The sequence below is a fragment of the Podarcis liolepis genome, assembly GCF_965112155.1.
Source record: "Podarcis liolepis genome assembly, chromosome: 5".
In the NCBI taxonomy this organism is placed as follows: Eukaryota; Metazoa; Chordata; class Lepidosauria; order Squamata; family Lacertidae; genus Podarcis; species Podarcis liolepis.
In genome coordinates, this window is record NC_139556.1 from 19510174 (window position 1) to 19515772 (window position 5599).

At 41.2% G+C, this 5599-nt stretch overlaps 1 long non-coding RNA gene across 4 annotated transcripts; it reads left to right on the forward strand.

The window, feature by feature from the left end:
- The first annotated feature begins 566 nt into the window (after positions 1–566).
- Positions 567–4865, forward strand: LOC310707961. 4 transcript variants are annotated; one of them, XR_014526779.1, is made up of 4 exons: positions 587–777; positions 1651–1933; positions 3114–3285; positions 4807–4865. It is a non-coding gene; the product is annotated as an uncharacterized lncRNA (long non-coding RNA). The 4 variants fall into 4 exon arrangements; XR_014526780.1 differs by lacking the exon at positions 4807–4865 and having other exon boundaries at positions 619–777; positions 3114–3391; XR_014526781.1 differs by lacking the exons at positions 3114–3285; positions 4807–4865 and adding an exon at positions 2849–2951 and having other exon boundaries at positions 619–777.
- The last annotated feature ends 734 nt before the right edge of the window (positions 4866–5599 follow it).

The following is a 5599-nucleotide window of genomic DNA, read 5'->3' on the forward strand; positions in this document are numbered from 1 at the left end:
AATTTTTAAACAAAGAATCATCTTCCTCGAGGGGAGGAAATACTATGCAGTAATCTTCTCCTATTCCTCCAACTGTTCCTTTGAACAAAACTTCTTCTGTAGATTACAATGCAGTATGTTTTTAGGGCACTGAAAGATAGTGTTCATTTTTCATTTAAATCTATTAACTCTATCTTCAAACTCATCCATTCACGATTCCAAAATGGCAGCATGTAATCAATAGCATAATCAGTCTTGTAGAAGCCTATTCACAGCCGTTCATGTGCGCTGTTGAGATACAGAGACGGATCTCTGTGCAATTTTTCACATAAACAATAGGCGAATGATATTTTGTTATAGTTAACTACAGCTGAACCAAGGCCAGCCTTAGGTTGAGTTATTACATTTCGCAGCATTTTACTTACTGGTGGAATCCCCTTCAAAAAGATTTTCTTTTAATGGTTCCCATTAAACTCTTCATTCAAATCTGTTCCCTTCAGCCAGGGATTTATTGTTAGCTAATGAATATTTACATGAGATTAAAGCACTGGGGCTGCCAACAAAATCAATACTGTAATGTGCTATGGGGTTTGTGGTGGCCACAAAGCTTCTAGCATCTGTTGGATGTCACACTGATGATGTCACAAAGACTTAGTGGCAGAGGAGGCGCTTAGCAACAGGGTCTCCCATGACCAGGTTTCTGAGGGAAGAGAGAAGAGTTTGCAGTGGGGCAAGAAACAGGACCATGAGGAAAGATGGTCAGAGTTGCTGGACTTGGGGCAGAAGCAGCAGTAGCAGGTAGGTAAGGCAATTCGCTGCCAGATTTATTCCAGACCCTTCAAGTGTCCTATTTTCACCTGGGACAGTCCCATCTTTACACAAGCCGTCCTGGTTTCTGATTTGATCCTAAGATGTCCCATTTTCCCTTAGGATGTCCCTATTTTCATGGGAGAAATGCTGGAGGGTATGGAATAGGATGTCCCTATATTCATCAAAGAAATGTTGGAAAGTATGTTATTCCACTGCCACTGTGGGGCAATCATGGGGCTCACATCTGCTCTGGACCAGTCGGCAACTATGGGTACATGCAGTGCTGACGGAACTGCCCCCCGTTGCCTCTACCACCTTGCTAAGAATGAATTTATTCCCCCCGCTCCTCAATAGCAGCAGGATTTTAATTCTGTTTTTAATCTGTTGGGAGCCACCCAGAGTGGCTGGGGGAACCCAGCTGAATGGGTGAAGTATAAATAAAGAAATTATTATTATTATTATTATTATTATTATTATTATTATTATTATCATCATCATCATCATCTTAAAGCAGGGTTGCGAATTTTTCTTGATTTTACTGTTTTATTTTTCGCAAACCGCTTTGAATTTTTGTTGTTGTATTTTTTACAATCAAGCGGTCTATGAATTTTATGAAATAATATAATATGATATACTTTAGTTACTGGACTTAATTTTAATCTGGATGGAGTCGGGTCTTTCCTGTTCTTTTCTTGCTTAATAAAGATAACAAACTTTTTGTATAGCTTCCTGACTGGTGTGAACTCTCAGCCTTCCATGTCACCCAGCAGTATTGCAATGCTGATGGAACTGTCCCCCGTTGCCTCTACCACCTTGCTAAGAAGGAATTTATTCCCCCTTCCCTCAATTGCCCTTCAATAGCAGCAGAGTGCACCAGAGAATCATCTCACCAGCCACCGCATAGGGGAGGAGAAGAAGGTCCAGGAAAAGATGTAGCAAAAGGTCCAGAGAAGGAGGAGACTTGGGCGAGGCAGGATGGAGAAAAGAGAGAAACACACGGAGGAGTCTGAAAGAGGGGCATCACAACCATCAGCTGACAACTTGCCAGGACTCAAGGCAGCGCTGTGTCAATTAAGGAATGTGTGCACTACCAACCATGCAGCTGTGGACAAAGAAGGGAATTGCGGGGAGACCGGTCACCCCGGTAGGAAGCCTCTTCATACCAACAAGGCAGAATGCATCAAATGGTGCTCAAAGAGTTTCACCAGAAGCTCCTAGGGCAGGTTTATCTGCATCCCCAGCTTTTTAAAATCAGATGTGGGGAACCTTTGGTCTTCTAGAGGTTGCTGAACTACAACTCCCAGCAAGCATTGCCAGTGGCCAGGGAGGATGTGAGCTGTAGTTCAGCAATATCAGGAGGTTCTCCACACCCGGGATGGATCTTCCCTCATGTTTTTAATGTTAAGGAAGAGTTAGAGAAGGGTTTTGATAACATAAATGGACACATGGCGTCCTGCTTTTTATGTTCATGATGCATTATTACCTTGTCTTTTTTAATCGCTTACTTTTTAATCATCTTATGCTGCTAATTGGTGAAACATGGAGGGGAGGAAGGAAGAATTAAAATGTGATACCAGTAGGTGGAGCAGAACAACCAGCGACCAACAGCAGAGAAAGAAAGTGTTTTGGGAAATAGTGTGGGTGCATATTACTAACATTGGACGGGGGGAAACCAAGGGGAAAAACATTTTAGTTAACAAGTATGCCCTGTGACATTTTAAAACGCCATATCTAATATTGTTCCAGTAAGGGAAAATGACGTTAAAAGGGTCAGTGTAGATCCAGCCCTGATTTCAATGGACTCAACGCTTCCTCTCGATTGTGGAGATGTTCTGGAATGATTGGGCTGAATCCAGACATAGCCATACGGACGTAGAGCAGACCCACTGAAACTAAAGATACTTGAGCTTAACTCACGACTGAGTTAAGACCCATTGATGACAATAGGTCTATTCGTGTGTATGACTAAGTTTAGCTCCAACGATTTGCACCAAATGAAACTGGGTTGAAAGTCTTTTATGTGCAGCAGCATTTAATTGATCTTTTTTTCTTGAAAAAGCTACTCCAGGAGCCTCAGAAGACTGATGGCATCCAATTCTTTCCTTTGGCGCCTACTGCATTGTCTTTTCTCAATAAAATGCTAACCCCCTGAAGGACTTCAAGCTTGTTTGCTCCCCGAGTACCATTCTGTTCTGTGATTTGCTGTGTTTAACTCTTGTAGCAGGAGTGATTTCATTTTTCTTAGTTGCCTCGAACCTCCCCCTAGAAATATGTTTATTTACTAGAAAATTCTTGGTGTTCAGCCTGTCTTTCCCTCCCTCCAGGTCTAAGAAGACAGTTAATGGAGAATCTTGATGCCATTTCCATTGGCTTTGTTTTTAATGCATTTTCTAAGGACTTGTGCTTTCTGCTCCAATGACTCACTTGAAGGTTTTGATGAGGATACCTCATCAATCATTAGCAAAAGCAAAGTGACCAGCTGCAACTAAATCCAAGGTAAGGCTGCTTGAAATTTTAAAACAACAGTGAACACAAACAATACATTTCCTCCCCTTCTGTATCAATTTCCACCTGTCAGGTGCCTTGCAAAATAATATACTGGGGAAGAAAGGAGTCATTTCTACAGTGCTGCACTACTTTTCAGGATACATTAAATGTTATGATTGGCATTACCTGAAATCTCACAAAAGTATGTGCATATGAGCAAGCTATTATTTTCCCAAGGAAACACTCTGGAGAGACAAAACTTCAATGAAGCTCACAGAACGTCTGTTGATGAGTCACCAACTCTGAGCCTAACCTACATCACTGGGTTATTGCTGGAATAATAATAATAATAATAATAATAATAATAATAATAATAATAATAATTTATTTATACCCTGCCTATCTGGCTGGGGTTCCCCAGGCACTCTGGGTGGCTCCCAACAGAATATTAAAAACACAACATAACATCAAACATTAAAAACTTCCTTATTTCCTTGACATCTGATGGGAGGGCGTTTCACAGGGCTGGCGCCACTACTGAGAAGGCCCTCTGCCTTGTTCCTTGTAGCTTCACTTCTCGCAGGGAGGGAACCGCCAGAAGGCCCTTAGAGCTGGACCTCAGTGCTTGGGCTGAACAATGGGGGTGGAGACGCCCCTTCAGGTATACTGGGCAGAGGTCAAGGAAACAAACAACTTTCTGACATTTAGATGACATCTGAAGGCAACCCTGTTTATGGAAGTTTTTAATGTTTGATGTTTTATTGTGTTTTTAATATTCTGTTGGGAGCCACTCAGAGTGGCTGGGGAAACCCAGCTAGATAGGCAAGGTATAAATAAATTATTATTATTATTATTATTATTATTATTATTATTATTATTATTAGAGCCCCAATGGCTTCACCCCAGGCAAAATTCCTGGCTAAATACCTCTGCCAAAACACAGCAGAAGTTTCATGCATTCTGAACATGCATCCATTTTCGGTTTTCACTCTCCAGCCTTTAAATGTGGAAATGACAGCTCTGACCACTAGAGGGTGAAGTCAAACAAAACCCTCTAGATTCCTTACATAACTGATGCCGTTTGGTCACCTGGTAGTGACTTTATTATGTCACATGAGCATCAGATCCGGTTCTTTCCTTCCTTGATTTTACATGCTGGGAGGGATCAACTTTGTCTGGCTTCAACCCAATCGAAGAAAATTTGGTTGATTAATTAATCAGTAGACCACATTTGCATATGTATCTAATTAAGATTTAAATGGGAAAATATGCAGGATTTGAAACACAATAGTCATTTATTTGGAGAAAAGCGATTTCATTTACACAATAATTACCAGATAATGTATTACTGTTGGGCTAACAACTGGGATTAGGCATTGCTATCTGATTCATCAAGCAGGGTGAAGTAGTCTGGAGATTAATATTCTGGCTGGGTAGGCCTGAGGTTGCATTTACAATGTTTAGTCTATTGTTGTTGTTGTTTTTACCGAAAGCTGTTTTTCAATGAAGCATCATTTTATTGTACTTTAGTGTTGCTCCTCACTCTGGGACTGCGCGAACAGTGAAGAGCAGGTTGCATATAATGTGAATAAAATTGATAATAAATAAAATATGTAAATGTTGGGAACCCATTTTCCTTCTTAAATGCTAAATGCTGTGGGAAGCTGCAAATACTTACAGAATCGTAGAAATGTGGAGCTGGAAGGGACCACAAGAGTCACCTAGTCCAGGGGTCAGCAAACATTTTCAGCAGGGGGCTGGTCCACTGTCCCTCAGACCTTGTGGGGGGCCGGACTATGTTTTTTTGGGGGGATGAACGAATTCCTATGCCCCACAAATAACCCAAAGATGCATTTTAATTAAAAGCACACTTTCTACTCATGTAAAAACACCAGGCGGGCACCACGAATAACCCAGAGATGCATTTTAAATAAAAGCACGCATTCTACTCATGTAAAAACATGCTGATTCCCGGACTGCCTGTGGGCCAGATTGAGAAGGCAATTGGGCCAGATCCGGCCCCCGGGCCTTAGTTTGCCTACCCATGATCTAGTCCAATCCCCTGCAATGCTTTCATCTAGAATATTCTAGTAGAATAGAAATGAAATCAAGATAATAAATATATAGCAAGGAGAGATCACCTAGAGAGTTTCTTTGCTCGGGAGCTTGTGAACACAATTATTTTGCTTGAACTGTTAAGGGTGCTGGGAATTGTAGTTTTGTGAGGAGTGAACTATTGTTCCCAGGATTCCTGGGGGGAAATCAATAAAATTTTCTAATTTACATTTCAAAACATTCATTTAAACAACCTTAGGTCAATGAC